The following is a 21802-nucleotide window of genomic DNA, read 5'->3' as shown; positions in this document are numbered from 1 at the left end:
AATCCGAAGGCAAGATCTTTGTTGCCAAGAATGTAACTTTTCTAGAGAAGGAGTTTCTCTCAAAAGAAGTGAGTGGGAGGAAAGTAGAACTTGATGAGGTAATCGTACCTTCTCTCGAATTGGAAAGTATCACATCAGAGAAATTTGTTCCCGTGAATCTTACACCAACTAGAGAGGAAGCAAATGATAATGATCATAAAACTTCAGAGCAAGTTGCTACTAAACCTCGTAGGTCAACTAGAGCACGATCCGCACCAGAGTGGTACGGTCATCCTATCCTGGAAGTCATGTTATTAGACCAAGGAGAACCTACGAACTATGAAGAAGCTATGATGAGCCCAAATTCCGACAGATGGCTTGAGGCCATTAAATCTGAGATAGGATCCATGTATGAGAACAAATTGTGGACTTTGGTGGACTTGGCTGATGATCGGCAAGCCATAGAGAATAAATGGATCTTCAATAAGAAGGCTGACGTTGATGGTAATGTTACTGTCTACAAAGCTCGACTTGTCGCAAAAGGTTTTCGACAAGTTCAAGGGGTTGACTACGATGAGACTTTCTCACCCGTGGCGATGCTTAAGTCCGTCCGAATCATGTTAGTGATTATGAAATTTGGCAAATGGACGTCAAAACTGCATTCCTTAATGGATTTCTTAAAGAAGAGTTGTATATGATGCAACCATAATGTTTTGTCGATCCTAAAGGTGCTAACATAGTGTGCAAGCTCCAGTGGTCCATCTATGGACTGGTGCAAGTATCTCGGAGTTGGAATATACGCTTTGATGAGGTGATCAAAGCATATGGTTTTATAGAGACTTTCGGTGAAGCCTGTATTTACAAGAAAGTGAGTGGGACCTCTATAGCATTTCTAATATTATATGCAGATGACATATTGTTGATTGGAAATGATATATAATTTCTGGATAGCATAAAAGGATACTTGAATAAGAGTTTTTAATGAAAGACCTCGGTGAAGCTGCTTATATATTGGGCATCAAGATCTACAGAGATAGATCGAGACACTTAATAGGACTTTCGCAAAGCACATACCTTGACAAAGTTTTGAAGAAGTTTAAAATGGATCAGTCAAAGAAAGGGTTCTTGCCTGTGTTACAAGGTGTGAAGTTGAGTCAGACTCAAAGCCTGACCACTGTAGAAGATAGAGAGAAAATGAAAGTTATTTCCTATGCCTCAGCCATAGGTTCTATCATGTATGATATGCTGTGTACCAGACCTGATGTGTGCCTTGCCATAAGTCTGGCAGGGAGGTAACAAAGTAATCCAGGAGTGGATTACTGGACAGCGGTCAAGAACATCCTGAAGTACCTAAAAAGGACCAAGGATTTGTTTCTCATTTATGGAGGTGACAAAGAGCTCGTCGTAAATGGTTACGTTGATGCTAGCTTTGACACTGATCCGGATGACTCTTAAGTCACAAACCAGATACGTATTTATATTGAATGGTGGAGCTATCAGTTGGTGCAGTTCCAAACAGAGCGTCGTGGCAGGATCTACGTGTGAAGCGGAGTACATAGCTGCTTTAGAAGCACCAAATGAAGTAGTCTGGATGAAGGAGTTCATATCCGATCTGCGTGTAATACCTAGTGCATTAGATCCAATGAAAATCTTTTGTGACAACACTGGAGCAATTGCCTTGGCGAAGGAATAATCCAGGTTTAACAAGAGAACCAAACACATCAAGAGACACTTCAACTCCATTCGTGAACAAGTCAAGGATGGAGACATAGAAATTTGCAAGATACATACGGATCTGAATGTGGCAGACCCGTTGACTAAGCCTCTTCCGCGAGCAAAACATGATCAGCACAAAGACTCCATGGGTGTTAGATTCATTACAATGTAATCTAGATTATTGACTCTAGTGCAAGTGGGAGACTGAAGGAAATATGCCCTAGAGGCAATAATAAAGTTGTTATTTTATATTTCCTTATTCATGATAAAGGTTTATTATTCATGCTAGAATTGTATTGATCGAAAACCTTAATACATGTGTGAATACATAAACAAACACCATGTCCCTAGTGAGCCTCTACTAGACTAGCTCGTTGATCAAAGATGGTTAAGGTTTCCTAACCATTGGCATGAGTTGTCATTTGATAACGGGATCACATCATTAGGAGAATGATGTGATGGACAAGACCCATCCATTAGCTTAGCATAATGATCATTCAGTTTTATTGCTATTGCTTTCTTCATGTCAAATACATATTCCTTCGACTGTGAGATTATGCAACTCCCGGATACCGAAGGAATGCCTTGTGTGCTATCAAACGTCACAATGTAACTGGGTGATTATAAATATGCTCTACAGGTATCTCCGAAGGTGTTTGTTAAGTTGGCATAGATCAAGATTAGTATTTGTCACTCCGAGTATCGGGGAGGTATCTCTTGGCCCTCTCGGTAATACACATCATAAGCTTGCAAGAAAACGACTAAGGAGTTAGTCACGAGGTGATGTATTACGGAACGAGTAAAGAGACTTGCTGGTAACAAGATTGAACTAGGTTTGAAGATACCGACGATCGAATCTCGGGCAAAGTAACATACCAATGGACAAAGGGAATTATGTATGTTGTCATAACGGTTCGACCGATAAAGATCTTCGTAGAATATGTAGGAGCCAATATGGTAATCCATGTTCCTCTATTGGTTATTGACCGTAGAGGTGTCTCGGTCATGTCTACATAGTTCTCGAACTCGTAGGGTCCGCACGCTTAACGTTCGATGACGATATAGTATTATATGAGTTATGTGATTTGGTGACCGAATGTTGTTCAGAGTCCCGGATAAGATCACGGACATGACGAGGAGTCTCAAAATGGTCGAGAGGTAAAGATTGATATATAGGACGACGGTATTCGGACACCGGAAGTGTTTCGGGGGGTACCGGATACTTATCTGGTCACCGGAAGGGGTTCCGGGCACCCCCGACAAAAGATATGGGCCTTATGGGCCAAGAGGGGAAATGCACCAGCCACAAGGGCTGGTGCGCTCCCCATATGGGCTGACCTAAGGAAAAGAAGGGAAGGGGAGAAGGGAAAGGAAAGTGTGAATTAGGATTCCCACTTCCTTCCCTCTCCCCCTCTTTCCTTCCCCCTCGGTTATACATGGCAGGGGGTGCGGCTTGGGAGGGACTCCAAGTAGGATTCCTCCTACTTGGGCGCCTCCTATGGCTGCTCCTCCCTCCCTCCCACCTATATATATGTGGGAGGGGGGCACCTAGCACACCCCAGACAATTGCCTAGCCGTGTGCAGCGCCCCCCTCCACCGTTTACACCCCCGGTCATATTTTCGTAGTACTTAGGCGAAGCCCTGCGGAGATCACTTCACCATCACCGTCACCATGCCGTCGTGCTGAAGGAACTCATCTACTACCTCGACATCTTGCTGGATCAAGAAGGCGAGGGACGTCGTCAAGCTGAACGTGTGCAGAACGCGGAGGTGCCGTGTGTTTGGTACTTGATCGGTTGAAGCGTGAAGAATTTCGACTACATCAACCGCGTTGTGAAACGCTTCCACTTACGGGCTACGAGGGTATGTAGACACACTCTCCCTCTCGTTGCTATGCATCTCCATGGGTAGATCATTGCGTGTGCGTAGAATTTTTTTTTTTCCATGCATGCAACGATTCCCAACAAGAAGCTTGCAAGCAAAGTGACTATGGAGTTGGTTACGAGATGATGTATTACGGAACAAGTAAAGAGACTTGCCGGTAACGAGATTGAACTAGGTATGGAGATACCGATGATCGAATCTCGGGCAAGTAATATACCGACAGACAAAGGGAACTACGTATGTTATCATAAAGGTTCGACTGATAAAGATCTTCGTAGAATATGTAGGAACCAATATGGGCATCTAGGTCCCGCTATTGGTTATTGACCGGAGAAGCGTCTCGGTCATGTCTACATCATTCTCGAACTCGTAGGGTCCGCACTCTTAATGTTCATTGACGATATAGTATTATATGAGTTATGTATGTTGGTGACCGAATGTTGTTCGGAGTCCCGGATGAGATCACGGACATGACGAGGAGCTCCGGAATGGTCCAGAAGTAAAGACTGATATAAGGGGTAATAGTGTTTGCTCTCCGGAAGGGTTCCAGAATTCACCGAAAGGGGTTTCGTATGTTTCCCAAAATGTTCTGGTGCGAGAACACTTTATTTGGGCGAAGGGGTAAAGCCCACGGGGCTTTGGGAAGGTGCAAAAGGAAGTTTTGCAGAGGTCAAGGGCCAGACGCCAGGGACCCTAGCGTCTGGTCCTAGAGTCCGAGAAGGACTCTTGCCTTGTGTGCTAAACCGACTTTGAGGAGGCTCTTTCTCCAAGAAACGACCCCACGGCTCAACATATAAATAGAGGGGCAGGGCTAGGACCCGGAACACATCAAGATTAACCAAGCCGTGTGCCGGCAACCCCGCCCCCTCTAGTTTATCCTCTATCATAGTTTACACTGTGCTTGGCGAAGCCCTGGGGAGATTTTTCTTCACCACCATCGTCACCACGCCGTTGTGTTGCCGGAACTCATCTATTATTTCGTCTCTCTTACTGGATCGAGAAGGTGAGGACGTCATCGAGCTGAACGTGTGTTGAACGCGAAGGTGTCGTACGTTCGGTACTTGATCGGGACGGATCGTGAAGGTGTACGACTACATCAACTGCGTTGATAAACGCTTCCGCTTAGCGGTCTACAAGGGTATGTAGATGCTCTCCCCCTCTCGTAGCTATACATCTCCATGGATAGATCTTGCGTGTGCGTAGAATTTTTTTGCTTTTCCATGCAACGTTCCCCAACAGTGGCATCATGAGCTAGGTCTATGCGTAGATGATATGCACGTGTGGGCGGTGATGTTCATATTGCTTACCACCAACGTCTTATTTTGATTCGGCGGTATTGTGGGATGAAGCAGACCGGACTAACCTTACATGTCCACGTACATCAGACCGGTTCCACCGACTGACATGCAACTTGTTTTGCATAAAGGTGGGTGGCGGGTGTCTGTTTCTCCTACTTTAGTTGAATTGAATTTGACTACGGCCGATCCTTTGCAAAAGGTTAAAACAGCAAACTTGATAATCACCGTTGTGGTTTTGCGTAGGTAAGAACAGTTCTTGCTAGTTGCCCGTAGCAGCCACGTAAAACTTGTAACAACAAAGTAGATGACGTCTAACTTGTTTTTGTAGGGCATGTTGTGATGTGATATGGTCAAGATATGATGTGATATATGTTGATGTATGATATGCTCATGTTCTGTAATAAGTCCACGACTTGCATGTCGATGAGTATGACAACCGGCAGGAGCCTCAGGGTTGTCTTTAATTATTGTATGACCTGCGTGTCAATCACTTAAGCGCCATGTAATTGCTTTACTTTATCGCTATGCGTTAGCAATAGTTGTAGAAGCAATAGTTGGCGAGATGACCCCGGCGCTACGATGCAGATCAAGGTGTCGTGCCGGTGACGATGGAGATCATGCCGATGCTTTGGAGATGGAGATCAAAAGCACAAGATGATGATGGCCATATCATGTCAGATATTTTTGATTGCATGTGATGTTTATCCTTTATGCATCTTATTTTGCTTAGAACAACGGTAGCATATAAGATGATCCCTTCACTTAATTTCAAGATAAAAAAGTGTTCTCCCTGAGTATGCACCGTTGCCAAAGTTCGTCGTTTCGAAGCACCTCGTGATGATCGGGTGTGGTAGACTCTACGTTCACATACAACGGGTGTAAGCCAGATTTTACACATGCATAATACTTGGGTTTAACTTGACGAGCCTAGCATGTACAGACATGACCTCGGAACATTGGAGACCGAAAGGTCGAATGTGAGGCATATAGTAGATATGATCAACATAGAGATGTTCACCATTGAAGACTACCCCATCTCACGTGATGATCGGACATGGATTAGTTGATTTGGATCATGTATCACTTAGACAACTTGAGGGATGTTGATTTAAGTGGGAGTTCATTAGTAATTTGATTATTTGAACTAAAATTTATCATGAACTTAGTGTTAATAGTTTTTGCATATCTATGTTGTAGATCAATGGCTCGTGCTACTGTTAACTTGAATTTTAATGCGTTCCTAGAGAAAGCTAAGTTGAAAGATGATGGTAGAAATTACACGGACTAGGTCTGTAACTTGAGGTTTATCCTCATTGCTGCATAGAAGAATTATGTCCTTGATGCATCGTTAGGTGACAGACCTGCTGCAGGAGCTGATGCAGATGTTATGAACGTCTGGCAGGCTCGATCTGATGACTACTCAATAGTTCAGTGTGCCATGCTTTACGTCCTGGAACCAGGACTTCAAAGACATTTTGAAGGCCATGAAGCATATGAGATGTTCCAAGCACTGAAGTTGATATTTCAAGCAAATGCCCGGGTCGGGAGATATGAAGTCTCCAACAAGTTCTATAGCTGTAAGGTGGAGGAGAACAGTTCTGCCGGTGAACACATACTCAAAATGTCTGGGTATCATAACCACTTGACTCAGCTGGGAATTGATCTTCCAGTTGAGAGTGTTATTGATAGAGTTCTTCTGTCACTGCCACCAAGCTACAAAGGCTTTGTGATGAACTATAATATGCAAGGGATGACAAAAATGATTCCCGAGCTCTTCGCGATGCTGAAATCGGCGGAGGTAGAAGTCAAGAAGGAGCATCAAGTGTTGATGGTTAACAAGAACACTAGTTTCAAGAAAAGGGCAAGGGAAAGAAAGGGAACTTCAAGAAGAACGGCAATCAAGTTGCCGCTCCAGTGAAGAAGCCCAAAGCTGGACCCAAGCCTGAAACTGATTGCTTCTACTGCAAAGTAAATGGTCACTGGAAGCGGAACTGCCCTAAATACTTGGCGGATAAGAAGGATGGCAAACTGAACAAAGGTATATTGTATACATGTTATCGATGTGTACCTTACTAATGGTCGTAGTAGCACCTGGGTATTTCATACTGGTTCGGTTGCTTGTACTTATAACTCGAAATAGGAGCTACGGAATAAACGAAGATTGGCTAAGGACGAGGTGACGATGCGCGTCGGAAATGGTTTCAAGGTCGATGTGATCGCCGTCGGCATGCTACCTCTACATCTACCTTCGGGGTTAGTTTTATACCTCAATAATTGTTATTTGGTGCTAGCTTTGAGCACGGACATTATATCTAGATCTTGTTTAATGCGAGACGGTTATTCATTTAAATCAGAGAATAATGGTTGTTCTATTTATATGAGTAATATCTTTTATGGTCATGCACCTTTGTTGAATGGTCTATTCTTGTTGAATCTCGATCGTAGTGATACACATATTCATAATTTTGATGCCAAAAGATGCAAAGTTGATAATGATAGTGCAACATACTTGTGGCACTGCCGTTTAGGTCATATTGGTGTAAAGCGCATGAAGAAACTCCATACGGATGGACTTTTGGAATCACTTGATTATGAATCATTTGATACTTGCGAACCATGCCTCATGGGTAACATAACTAAAACACCGCTCTCCGGAGCAATGGAGCGGGCTAATGACTTATTGGAAATAATACATACTGATGTATGCGGTCCAATGAGTGTTGAGGCACGCGGTGGGTATCGTTATTTTCTAACCTTCACAGATGATTTGAGTAGGTAAGGGTATATCTAGTTAATGAAACACAAGTCTGAAACATTTGAAAAAGTTCAAAGAATTTCAGAGTGAAGTGGAGAATCACCGTAATAAGAAAATAAAGTTTCTATGATCTGATTGCAGAGGCGAATATTTGAGTTACGAGTTTGGCCTTCATTTAAGACAATGTGGAATTGTTTCACAACTCACGCCACCTGGAACACCACAGCGTAATGGTGTGTCCGAACGTCATAACCGTACTTTATTAGATATGGTGTGTTTTATGATGTCTCTTACCGATTTGCCTTTATCGTTTTTGGGTTATGCATTAGAGACAGCCGCATTCACGTTAAATAGGGCACCATCTAAATCTGTTGAGACGACACCGTATGAACTATGGTTTGGCAAGTAACCAAAGTTATCGTTTCTTAATGTTTGGGGATGCGACGCTTATGTCAAAAGGCTACAGCCTAATAAGCTCGAACCCAAATCAAAGAAGTGCGTCTTCATAGGATACCCTAAAGAAACTATTGGGTATACCTTCTACCACAGATCCGAAGGCAAGATCTTTGTTGCTAAGAATGGGTCTTTCTAGAGAAGGAGTTTCTCTCGAAAGAAGTGAGTGGGAGGAAAGTAGAACTTGATGAGGTATTTGTACCTTCTAATTGGAAAGCAGGACATCACAGAAAACCGTTCCCCCGATGTCTACACCAACCAGAGAGGAAGCAAATGATAATGATCATGAAACTTCAGATCAAGTTACTACTGAATTTCGTAGGTCGACCAGAACACGTTCCGCACCAGATGGTACGGTAATCCTGTCCTGGAAGTCATGTTATTAGACAACGGCGAACCTACGAACTATGAAGAAGCTATAATGAGCCCAGATTCTGACAAATGTCTTGAGGCCATGAAATCTGAGATAGGATCCATGTATGAGAACAAAGTATGGACTTTGGTGGACTTGCCCGATGATCGGCAAGCAATTGAGAATAAATGGATCTTCAAGAAGAAGACGGACGCTGATGGTGATATCACTGTCTACAAAGATTGACTTGTCACAAAAGGTTTTCGACAAGTTCAAGGGGTTGACTACGATGAGATTTTCTCACCCGTAGAGATGCTCAAGTCTGTCCGAATCATGTTAGCAATTGTTGCATTTTATGATTATGAAATCTGGCAAATGGACGTTAAAACTGCATTCCTTAACGGGTTTCTTAAAGAAGAGTTGTATATGATGCAACCAGAAGATTTTGTTGATCCTAAAGGTGCTAACATAGTATGCAAGCTCCAGCGATCCATTTATGGACTGGTGCAAACATCTCGGAGTTGGAATATACGCTTTGATGATGTGACTAAAGCATATGGTTTTATACAGATTTACGGAGAAGCCTGTATTTATAAGAAAGTTAGTGGGAGCTCTATAGCATTTCTAGTTTTACATGTGGATGACATATTACTGATTGGGAATGATATAGAATTTCTGGATAGCATAAAAGGATACTTGAATAAGATTTTTTCAATGAAAGACCTCGATGAAGCTACTTATATATTGGGCATCAAGATCAATAGGGATAGATCAAGATGCTTAATAGGACTTTCACAAAGCACATACCTTGACAAAGTTCTAAAGAAGTTCAAAATGGACCAGTCAAAGAAAGGGTTCTTGCATTTGTTGCAAGGTGTGAAATTGAGTCAGACTCAAAGTCTAACCACGGCAGAAGATAGAGAGAAAATGAAAATCATTCCCTATGCCTCAGCCATAGGTTCTATTATGTATGCCATGTTGTATACCAGACCTGATGTGTGCCTTGCCATAAGTTTGGCAGGGAGGTAGCAAAGTAATCCATGAGTGGATCACTGGACAGCTGTCAAGGATATCCTGAAGTACCTGAAAAGGACCAAGGATATGTTTCTCGTTTATGGAGGTGACGAAGAGCTCGTCGTAAAGGGTTACGTCGATGCTAGCTTCGACATAGATCCGGATGACTCTAAGTCACAAACCTGATACGTATTTATATTGAATGGTGGAGCTGTCAGTTGGTGCAGTTCCAAGCAGAGCGTCCTGGCGGGATCTATGTGTGAAGCGGAGTACATAGCTGCTTTAGAAGCGGTGCATGAAGGAGTTTTGATGAAGGAGTTCATATCCGATCTGGGTGTAATACCCAGTGCATCGGGTCCAATGACAATCTTTTGTGACAACACTGGAGCAATTGCCTTAGTGAAGAAATCCAGGTTTCATAAGAGAACCAAACACATCAAGAGACGCTTCATCTCCATTCGTGAAAAGGTCAAGGATGGAGACAAAGAAATTTGCAAAATACATATGGATTTGAATGTGGCAGGCCCGTTAACTAAACCTCTTCTGCGGGGAAAACATGACCAGCACCAAGACTCCATGGGTGGTAGATTCATTACTATGTAATCTAGATTATTGACTCGAGTGCAAGTGGGAGACTGTTGCAAATATGCGCTAGAGGCAATAATAAAGTGGTTATTATTATATTTCCTTATTCATGATAAAGGTTTATTATTCATGCTAGATATGTATTGACTGGAAACTTAAATACATGTGTTAATACATAAACAAATACCATGTCCTAGCGAGCCTCTACTAGACTAGCTCGTTGATCAAAAAATGGTTAAGGTTTCCTAACCATAGACATGTGTTGTCACTTGATAAGGGGATGACATCATTAGGAGAATGGTGTGATGGACAAGACCCATGCGTTAGCTTAGCATATGCTCATTCAGTTTATTGCTACTGCTTTCTTAATTTCAAATACATATTCCTTCGACCATGTGTGCTATCAAACGTCACAAGTAACTGGTTGATCTTAAAGATGCTCTACAGGTATCTCCGAAGGTGTCCGTTGAGTTGGCATGGATTGAGATTAGGATTTGTCACACCGCGTGAGGGAGAGTTATCTCTGGGCCCTCTCGATAATACAACAACACAAGAAGCTTGCAAGCAAAGGGACTAAGGAGTTAGTTACGAGATGATGTATTACGGAACAAGTAAAGAGACTTGCCGGTAATGAGATTGAACTAGGTATGGAGATACCGACGATCGAATCTCGGGCAAGTAACATACCGACAGACAAAGGGAACTGCGTATGCTGTCATAAAGGTTCGACCGATAAAGATCTTCGTAGAATATGTAGGAACCAATATGGCATCCAGGTCCCGCTATTGGTTATTGACCGGAGAAGCATCTCGGTCATGTCTACATCATTCTCGAACCTGTAGGGTCCGCACGCTTAATGTTCGTTGCCGATATAGTATTATATGAGTTATGTATGTTGGTGACCGAATGTTGTTCGGAGTCCCAGATGAGATCACGGACATGACGAGGAGCTTCGGAATGGTCCGGAACTAAAGATTGATATATGGGATAATAGTGTTTGGTCTCCGGAAGGGGTTTTAGATGTTTCCCGAAAGGTTCTAGCGCGAGAACACTTTATTTGGGACAAGGGGTAAAGCATACGGGGCTTTAGGAAGGTGCAAAAGGAAGTTTTGTGGAGGCCAGGGGCCAGATGCCAGGAACCCTAGCGTCTGGGGCCAGACGCCGAGGACCCTGGCGTCTGGTCCTTGAGTCTGAGAAGGACTCTTGCCTTGCGGGCTAAACCAACTTTGAGGAGGCTCTTTCTCCAAGAAACGACCCCACGGCTCAACATATAAATAGAGGGGCAGGGCTAGCACCCGGAACACATCAAGATTCACCAAGCCGTGTGACGGCAACCCCGCCCCCTCTAGTTTATCCTCCGTCATAGTTTTCGTTGTGCTTGGTGAAGCCCTGCGGAGATTGTTCTTCACCACCACCATCACCACGACGTCGTGCTGCCGAAACTCATCTACTACTTCGCCTCTCTTGCTGGATCGAGAAGGCGAGGACGTCATCAGCTGAAGGTGTGCTGAACGCGGAGGTGTCGTACGTTCGGTACTTGATCGGGACGGGTCGTGAAGGTGCTCTCCCCCTCTCGTAGCTATACATCTCCATGGATAGATCTTGCATGTGCGTATAATTTTTTTGTTTGTCCATGCAACGTTCCCCAACATTATCATATATTGGATCAGAGTTATGGGGCCTCTAAGATGTATAATTATTATTTTTCATCTACATTTTCTATCGGAGATGTTCTAAGTAATAGCAACAACGGCTGATTCATTTTTATTTTGAAATTTTTCGACATTCTTGGGGAAAATGTAAACATTTTTTTAATCAAATAATGTTTGAAAATGAGACCTCTTTAAAAAAATTGAACAAAAACTTTAAAACACGTACATTTATTGAAAATGTGAACTAAAATTGAAAAAGTTAAATTTTGTAATGTACGGTGTTTCTTTTAAATATACATTGGAGCTTTTTTAACTATTTTAAATACATACTGAACATTTTTATGATATATTCTAAACAAAATTTAAATACACATTGAACATTTTGTGATATATGTTGAACATTTTTCATAGCACATCGAACATTTATAGAAAAATGTTGATCATCAGAAGAAGAATTAGGCCAAAATTTAGGATACATTCTGAGAAAAAAATGAAACTTCCATTGAATAGAAGCAAATGAAACGTGTTCATAAAAATTCTCGTAGAATCGAGAATGAAGTTTTGATTCCGTACATGCCAGATCATGATTTAGTAACTGTATGCAATCTCCGAAAAGTCCCAATTATTTCGATTTTTGAAATGGGATATTTACGAAATTCCCATGAACACGACCAAATCTTATTCCATGCTATTCTTGTAAGATTCTTCTTTCTTGTCTTAAGGATGCCCTCCATTTTATTGATATAAAGTGAACATTTCCTTAAATATACAATGAACACTTATAGTATGTATAAACAAGCAATGAACATTTTGTAATACAGGCGAAGAAAAAAATAAAAATATAAAAAGAAAAAAAAAGAAAAGAATAGAAAAGAAATAGAAACAGAAACAGAAAAAACAGGAAAATAGAAGAAGAAGCTGAGCGACCGTGGGCCGGCCAAACTTGGGCCTCGGGAGCCGAGCTTCAGTGAAGCCTCATCGTTTTGACGCCTACAGGTTATAGGATCTGCCCTGTTTTAGTGACTTCTGTTACAGTGTTTTATTTTTATTCTTTTAGGATAGTATTTTTTTTCTTACAGTGCATTTGTCAAACCTCTACATGTTGGGCCCAGCCCATTTATTTACATTCTCTCTTTCGCGACAGAAATTTGCTTCACTCCCGCAACGGAGATCTCGTGTCCGTTACTGGGTGCTACTGACTGATTGCACCGCGAAAAAAATTAAAGACAACTGCAGCCGCGTGTGCTTAGATCGTTGAATTATTTCGAAATATTTTGGAGAACGTCATAAAAAAAATGTGAAACAAATTTGAAAGTTCACTGATTAAAAAAAAACGACGAACATGCATGAAAAGTTCGTGTAATAAAACAGTGCACTAATTTCAAAACAATTCGTGTATACTCTTAAAGTTTCACGAATTGTAAAAAAAGTTAATGAACTTAAAGTTTCACGAATTGTAAAAAAGTTAATTCGTGTATAATTAAAGTTCATGAATTTGTGAAAAAGATCACGAATTTGGAACAAGTTCAAGACTTAGAAAGTTCGTAATGCGAAAAAAATCACAAAAAAGAAAAAAGGTTCACGAATTTGAACAGTAAAGTTCACAAAATAATTTTTTAAAAAGTTGTAATTTGAAAAGGTACAAAAATTGAAAAAAAGTCAAGAATTTGAGAAAAATATGACGAATTCAGTAAATAAAAAATCCAGAAAAAGTGAAAAATGTTTGGAAATTTGAGAAATTAGAAAAGGGAAAAGAAAATTTTGAAAATAATTAAAATTAAAAAGGGAAAGGAAAATAAAAAGCAAACGAACAATGAAACAAATTGAGAAACCGGTGGGAAAATGGATCGACCCAGTCAGCTACCAGTTTGGAACTGGAAGGGGGTGTGAACCGCTCTGTTAAAATGTATTTAAGTATCGCATCACGTGGCACATAGGATTCTGCCACGCAATGCACGGTAGCTCATGAACGGGCCAGCCCATGTAATGTGGCCGCTGAGTCTTTTTTCTGAATTGTTCCCAGCCGATTTTGTGAAGCTTCTAGAAGCTGCCAGACAATTTCAAAAGTTTTTACAAGCCGCCGACCTTTTTTTGGTCTACTATCCCTTTTTTCGTTTTTTATTTTTTGTTACGCAACATTTTGAAAATGTGTGATTTTTTTCAAATTTATGAAGTTTGTTCAAATCCATGAACTTTTTCATATACATGATTTCTTTGAATGCGTTAAATTTTTTTACGAACTCTAAAAAAATATGTGAATCTTTTTTTGAACTCATGAACTTTTTGTGGTTCATGATTTTTGTTTTCAAATCCCATAAACTTTTGCAGATCCGCAAAAAAATTCTGAATACCCTAAAATAATCAAATGTAAGAATACATCTAAAATCCATGATTTTTTTCCAACTGTACGAACATTTTGATCAAATCTGTGTTTTTTCCAAGTCGTGAGCTTTTTCTCAAAATCGAATAACTGTTTTCAAATTTGCATTTTTTCAAAATCCGTGTTTGATGCCACAAGAAAAACAAAAGATTTGTAAAAAGTGGTTGAAGTGAATGTTAGATTTCCCATAAAATGTAGTACAAAAGATTTAACAGAAAAATCCTATGAAATCCAATTCTATGAATAGGACAAACGTAGGGAAATACCTAAGAATTTTAATCCCGAAATTCTATAGAACTCCTTTTGAATCAAAGTAGCCCTAAGTTGGCACGGAGGTGGCGCGTCATGGCCTCGGTGCGATGAAGTTAGCCCATAGTGCTGAGCACGCCTTGCGACGTCAGGTTATTAGCGAGTCTCACTGGCAACGAAGCTGAGCAACAAATGTCACGATTGATCATTTTGGTGTCGTGTACAGGCGGTCGATAGCGAGGGACGGAGATGGTAGGCTTAGAATTGTATCCCCCCCCCCCCCCGTCGTCTCTATGGCGATGCGGGCGGGACCCCAAAAAGCACTGCTGACCGTCCTCTCTTTCTCCACATCCCTTTCATCGTCGTCGTCGGGCTAAGCCCGAGGCGGACGGTGACGGTGGGGTTCCAGTCCCTTCCTCGCGGTGTAAGCATCCGGTGGGGCAGGCTCGGCCCCTTTGCTACGTTGCGTGGCGGCCGACAACGTCGTCGACGGTTCTTCTCCAGCGGCAGGTCAAGGCGGGGTGGCAGCCCCCTTCTCCTTCCCGTGCGGGCTCTCTGGGTGGGGGCTCGGCTCGGAGATCGCGGCTCTCCAGATTGCCGATGCTGGCCAAATCGGGTTCGTGCGCGTTCGTTGGACGACTGGCTTGGCGGGGGCGGTGTTCTCCGACGAGGGTGCTGCGCGGAGCCCTGTGGCGATGATGTGCGGCGGCTCCGTGGCAGTGCGGCAGGGCGGGCGCCAGATCTGGCCGGTTGATTAGTTTTGGCTCGCCTTTGCAGACGGTGGGGTTGGAGGTGGCTCGGCATGGTTGGTGTGCTTGCTGCGCTGGGGGTGTGCGGGCCAATGGCGGCGCCTACGTGGGGTTGGTGGTCGCGCTGCTCAGGGCGAAGGCCTGGCCGGTGACGTCCGGCAGCGGCGGCGCCCGTGGGGGTCGCTATACTTCTTGGAGGCGTTGTCTGGGAGTTGAACGCTTCCTCAACTCCTGGGCAAGATCTTCAGGCAAAAGTCTAGATCCGTTGGATCGAGCGGCTGCGTCGTCTCCATCGTCGCGATCCCTCTTTGGGGCGTCGTCTTGAAGATCATGGTCCAATTGGTGCTGCTTGTAGGCCGGATGTGCACGGCGTCGTGAGCGGTCGGCAGGTGTCCGATCAACGGTGTGGGAGGTTGGCGTTGCGAATTGTGTGGCGGCGATGATGATGGCAAGATGTGCAGGGTTCGTGGCATGCCTTCATCGTCAACAGTCGGCTGGTTCATGAACGTGAAGTCGGAGCTGCGGTGTTGCGGGGCTACGTGGCGACAACGATGCCAGGCGATTGGCAGTCCGGACTCTGTTGGTGCCAGGCGTGCTCCTTTTCTCATGTGAGGCCACCAAAGTCAGACTTGTCTGGTCCTTTTCGTCGCCGACCGATTGTTTGGCTTTGGCCGACAGGGTTCCGTGCTTCGCTCGTTCGGAGGGTCTTGAAGGGTCGTCGGCGTCGAAGTCGGAGTCGCTTGCTTAAGGAGATGTGATGACGATGACATTGTGGGCAATCTCGACGGTGTCTTTTCCTCGGCGGTGTGTTTTGGTCCTGTGGGTGCCATGTCGGTCGAAGTGCCCTCTTTTGTGGGTATGTTGTAATAGTTTTCGCTCGGTTTTCCGCTAATTAATCGGGCAACTCTATTATTCTTTTTTCAAAAATCAAGATTCTCGGGGGCCAAGTTTAAAAAAAAAAGAGGCGGAGATGGTCGATCAGATGAAGACTCACCGGGGAAGCTGTCTTCAGATGGAGGCATGTGCCATGCAGCATCCGCGAGAAGTACATTAAAAAAAATCCGCTAATCTTTAGATGACATTGTGGGCAATCTCGACGGTGTCTTTTCGTCGGCGGTGTGTTTGGGTCCTGTGGGTGCCATGTCGGTCGAAGTGCCCTCTTTTGTGGGTGTACGAGTCGGAAAAAACACCGTTGCCAGGGATGGAACCCGGGTCACGCGCGTGACAAGCAGGAATACTTACCACTATACTACAACTTCGTTGCTTGATTTAATTTTCCCGCTTATATAACGTCTTAATTCCTCCCATCTATCTTGACGCGCCAGCACGATATCTGGTCGCACACAGTCGGGAGCACATCGATATCGATCTGCAACGCCTCATGTAACGTGTGCCCCTCAAGCATCACCGATTTGTATGTACATGTTTGGTGCTGATTGCGGTCAAATCAAGTGGGAACGACTACAATAGAATGAGAGCGTGAGATGAAAAAATAGAAAAACCGAATCTGTACCACTGGATGGAAGATCGATGTCCCAGATTCAGGTGGAGCGATCTGGGTACACAACTTGCAAAAAGCTCCCTCGCTGAAGGTTAATTTCTTCCCGATGTCCTCGTTCAAACCCAATCCCGTAGTACGTACGTAGTCGCAGCGACCTAAAATTCCCCTCCACAACGGCGGCGCCGGCGCCGGCGCCGGGCCGGATCCCTCAAGCAAGCTGGGCGAGTACGCACACCGGAGGTGATGTTCCATCTCTCCGATGGCTCGTGCCCGCCGTGCCTCCGAATCGCCGATGGTCCAGTTTGAAGCCAACCAGATCGGAGCTCCTGGAGTGCTAAGATCCGCGCCGCAGTGTGTTCGTCACGGCCTCCCATCTCAGGCTCCGGCAGCGACTGGTTCGTCACCGCCTCTACAGCATCAGCTCGCGTCCTCCTCGACCTCGTCGGCTGCAAATCGTTGGTGAGCTCCTCGGCTCCTTCCGGACCAGCCCCTGTGACGTGGTGCGAACCTACAAGGTGTTACCATGGTGGTTAACTTTTCTGGTAAATACTCCACAAGTTAATACTCCCATCTCAATTTTTCTGGTGGTTAATCATTCACCTGCAATGGAGTAGATGTTAACTTGTAGTATTAGCTAGTACATTTGTGCTCCATCTCAATTTTATTAGCTAGTAGATGTATGATGCATTTAGTTTTATTTTCTTGTACTTGTTCATGTCAAATCTGCTCGTGCATGAATGATGCACTTTTGCAACTTCGATTTGATGATGTATTGCTACTGTTCTTGGTGGTTTGGCAGTCTAATTTGGACATTATGTTTAACTGTTAAGTACTCTGGAGAACCAAGTTAGTAGGTTAAGGACGGGTAGATAATCCTCAATTTGAAATTTAGAACGTTGGACTGAAAATAATAATATCTACGGTTGTTCCATTTATCGTCACAATACACATTCATTCAGTGAAAAGTTGATGGACAGTGAGCTCTTTTTATAATTGTGAAGATTATACAATTACCAATTCCTATAACAAATGTATTGTATTATAATTTACCAGTTCTAGACACACCCTTCTGAGTTCTGACCGTTAGTTCGAGATATGGATGGAGCCATTAGGAAACCCAATTCATGAGCATACATTATATAATATATATGTGTGCATTGGTGAAAAGAAGAGAAAAAACAAATTAGCCAATGTAACATATGGGCAAGTAGAATCTAATCACAATAGTAAGGGACAGAAAGTTGTACAACCTGAAATACCTGTCTGAGTGGCACATATAGTAAGCCTAGATTTCTTTTTCTTCTCCTTATTCTACTGTATGCGGATGTCAATGGGTACAGTACATCCATAGTACTACTAGTGCTACTGTAATATATATAAGGTGGGTAGGAATAAGAATAGAATGCCAAAGAATATGATATGGTTTTTACTTATTTTTACATTCGACAGGCTATCTGAAAATGCCAAGGTTTATAAAGGATGGATTTCTAATAGGATTCTGCTTTCGCATGTGAGCTCAAGTTTATATGTAAAAAATAATTGTAATGCTAATTCTGCCGGTTGTTCGAATCTCACTATATGAATAAAATTCACTGGTGTCCTTTTCCTGTACAGGATAAATCATATTTATATAGTTTGTTACATTATTGGTAAGTTAGGATGAGCCACAAAGTAGTTGGCTTGTCTGCCAGTTCTAGCATAAAAAACATACTTTAGGTATGTGCAGCACACAGGTTTAAGCATGAATGTATGACGCATACATGGACTTTTGCTAACTGGATCGTGTTTGTTAGTTTGATTTCTCCCAGGACAAGAAGCTCGAGCAAGAAGAACTACGGCTGGAGGCAACTGTTGTGTACCATCAACATAGAAACGTTGATGCAGTTTTTAGTCGCAATGTTTGTTGAGTGATGATTATTAGTCCTTTGGACTAAGCATTGCCTGCGATGTACAGTACCCTAATGCAATTTTTGCTAACAATGCTTGTTGATCCTGTCATGTTATTTATTACTTGATATGCACTCCCTCCGTTCTTAAATATAATTAAGCCCTTTTAGAGATTCCAATATGAACTACATATTGGAGCAAAATGAGTGAATCTACACTCTAAAAATGTGTATATACATCCATATGCAGTCCGTATTGAAATCTCTACAAAAGGCTAAATTTTGAAATGGAGGGAGTATATCTTCTTGTGTTGTGCCTGGGATGCTCCAGTTTGACATGTACTGAACAATTGTTCCGGGGATAGTCCAGCTTGACATGTACTCAAGTACTTCCTCCGTTCCTAAATATTTGTCTTTCTAGAGATTTCAATAAGTGACAACATACGGAGCAAAATGAGCGAATCTACACTCTAAAATATGTCTATATACATCCGTATATGGTAGTCCTTTAAAATCTCTAAGAAGACAAATATTTAGGAACGGAGGAAGTATTTGTGCTTGGAATGGTCCATTTTGACATGTACACAGTTCGCTTGTGCCTGAGATGGTTCTACTTACACGTACTCACTCATTAGCGCCTGTGATGGTCCAGCTAGCCATGTAGTTCAAGAGGCCAAGAGGGTGTCTTGATTGTTTTTTCATGTACTTACTAGCAAGATGCCCGTGCATTGCACAGAACATCAAGATGCATTTTTTTACAAAACACTTGTTGTGATTGACCCATGCAGGAGTAATCTCATGTGTAAAAACTAATGATATTTCGAGAATTTTATGGGAAAAATGGTATCTCGAGAATATCATCGAGAAAATGATATTATGCATTTTTTTACAAAACACTTGTTGTGATTGACCCATGCAGGAGTAATCTCATGTGTAAAAACTAATGATATTTCGAGAATTTTATGGGAAAAATGGTATCTCGAGAATATCATCGAGAAAATGATATCTCGAGAAAGATGAGAAATAAGGTGAGGAGGAGTGGGGCGTGATGGTGACCGGTGGTTGGACTGGGCGGAGGCATGGGGATGGACAGCGCCGGCAGCGGCCACCATGCCATATTGTTCCAGAGACTTCCTTTTTTATTTGCTCAACAATGAAGTTGTGGGAGATAAGGATGAACGAGGCAAAGCCTTATCTATAAATTTGGAGAGAGGTGTAGGTTTTTTTGTAAAATTGTCATAGTTTGCTTTCTATCCGTCAGATATAGATCGGACGGTCTATATTACAAGATGGTAGGCACACCATCATCACCAACTCGATTTTTTATAAGAGTAGAGAAATATCTTTGACATATGTTTACATACTCTTGATTGACCATCTTGTTCAGTTTCCTGCATAATTAATTGATATGGTAGAACTCAGTATTGTACTTAATACACATGCAATACATATGTGCAAAAGGAGGGAGCAGGAATGAAGGTGTGAAGATATTACAGTCTCATAACAGAACGTTTGGACATGAAAAAGTGAAGGTAGTTATTGCAAAAGTCTATTTGATCTAACTACTAGCAGGGGGGTTTTCATAAAATGCACATTAAGTGGCCTAGGATCCCTCCACTAGAATCTGTGCCATCCACACTAGAGCTGACGGCCCAGATCTGTTTTTCTATTTTTGCATCACAAGGTGTTCTTCTATTGTAGTCACTCCCAAATCAAGTAACAGTCATTGGTCCACCATGTGATGATCTTTGCACCCCTGCACAGCTACATGCATTGTGCTGCCTGCCTGCCCGCCCATCTACAAAACCTGGAACTCCGGGTACGACTTTTGTCCTATCATTTTGAACACATATTTCATCCCTGTCTACAGCTGGTTTAAACAGTAGCCAACATCATAACACCTTGAAACCGGTACTAATCAAAAGCCTGCCCTGATTTGCGCTGCAGAATACAGTTTTTTTCCTATCAAAAAGCTCGCGCCCCGCTCCGTTCTATTAAAATAAAGCGCACGGTTCAATCGTTTTAGACCAGCTTGAACAACTAATAAGATCAATTTTCTTCTTTGGAGTGGATGCAGAACGAATCTTGAGAATTCCATTGCCAGGACAGCTACCGCAGGACTTTGTGGCGTGGCATGCTACAAAATGCTACAGTTTCACCGTGAGGCCTGCATACTACATAGAATGGGAGCACCAGTTCAGAGCTAGGTCGAGGAAAAATCTGAGTGAAACGTCAAGTGAGAATCCAGTTTGGGATATACTATGAAAGCTGCACATTCCGAGTAAGGTCAAAAAATTTGTATGGAGAGCTCTACACGGCATAATTCCAGGAGTGGGAATTCTGAGGAATAGACAATTCAAGGTCTCGCCTGCATGTCCTATTTGCCACCAGGGGCAGAAGACATTCGACATCTAGCCTTTACATGTGAGCGTGCAAAGCAAGTTTGGAAATCCTTGGGATTAAATGACATAATATCGAGGGCTCTTAACACTGACCGTTCGGGTTCAGTGGCGCTGGAGGAACTTTTGAGATACCCAGTGAAGAAATCACCTGTTCTCGGTCAGTTGGGGCTGCAGGAAACAATTGCGGTGGCGGCCTGGTATATCTGGTGGGAGCGTCGTGAGGTAGTTAAAGGAGAAAGAATTAAATCGGTACCAAGTACAACTTTTGCCACTCAGGCGATCTCTTTGAATCATGCTATCCGAGCGCCGAAACATACTGCTACTAAGCGTTGGCAGAGACCAGCATCAGGTACATATAAACTTAACACAGATGCGTCTTTTTTCGAGGATGGCAGTGCTGCGGCAGCGGCGATTCTTCGTAATTCTAGGGGAGAAGCTGTGGCCGGGATTTCAAAACTGATCGACAACAAAATTAGTCCGCAAGCGGCGAAGCAATTTCACCGAGGAGTGGAGTAAAACCGGTGGACATATTTTTTGAGGAACCGGCAGAAGGACTGCCTTAATATATTAAGGATAAAATAAAACACACAAATGTTGCAGTTACATTACACAAATTGGGGTTAGGGAGACCCACAGCAAGGAGTACAAGAATCAGTCAGGCTCAGGTTCAGGTTCGTTTTCTACATCAGAGAGCCAGCTAGCCGAGACCGAAGGAAGTGAAAGGTCTTACTTGATGAGATAGAGGATAGCAGCTTCTTGGAGCGTATGATGCTCGAACACACGTCTATTCCATTCCTTGCAGATATTCCAAGGCGTATAAATGGCCACTTTCTTGGTCCTTCGTCCCAGGCACGAGGTCATGTCATCCCACCATTGTTCGATAGAAACCGCAGTCTGAGCGTTCGTTGCAAGAATAGGCAATGCCCAGGTTGTTCCCTACCATGGTC

The 21802-nt window shown here is 43.0% G+C and overlaps 1 long non-coding RNA gene across 1 annotated transcript; it reads left to right on the top strand.

Annotated features, from left to right (window-relative positions):
* The first annotated feature begins 16683 nt into the window (after nt 1-16683).
* LOC123121295 (uncharacterized) lies at nt 16684-18633 on the top strand. The gene is made up of 2 exons (XR_006459652.1): nt 16684-17109; nt 18361-18633. It is a non-coding gene; the product is annotated as an uncharacterized lncRNA (long non-coding RNA).
* The last annotated feature ends 3169 nt before the right edge of the window (nt 18634-21802 follow it).

The sequence above is a fragment of the Triticum aestivum genome, chromosome 5D, assembly GCF_018294505.1.
Source record: "Triticum aestivum cultivar Chinese Spring chromosome 5D, IWGSC CS RefSeq v2.1, whole genome shotgun sequence".
Classification (NCBI taxonomy): Eukaryota; Viridiplantae; Streptophyta; class Magnoliopsida; order Poales; family Poaceae; genus Triticum; species Triticum aestivum.
This window is presented reverse-complemented; position numbering and strand designations above follow the sequence as displayed.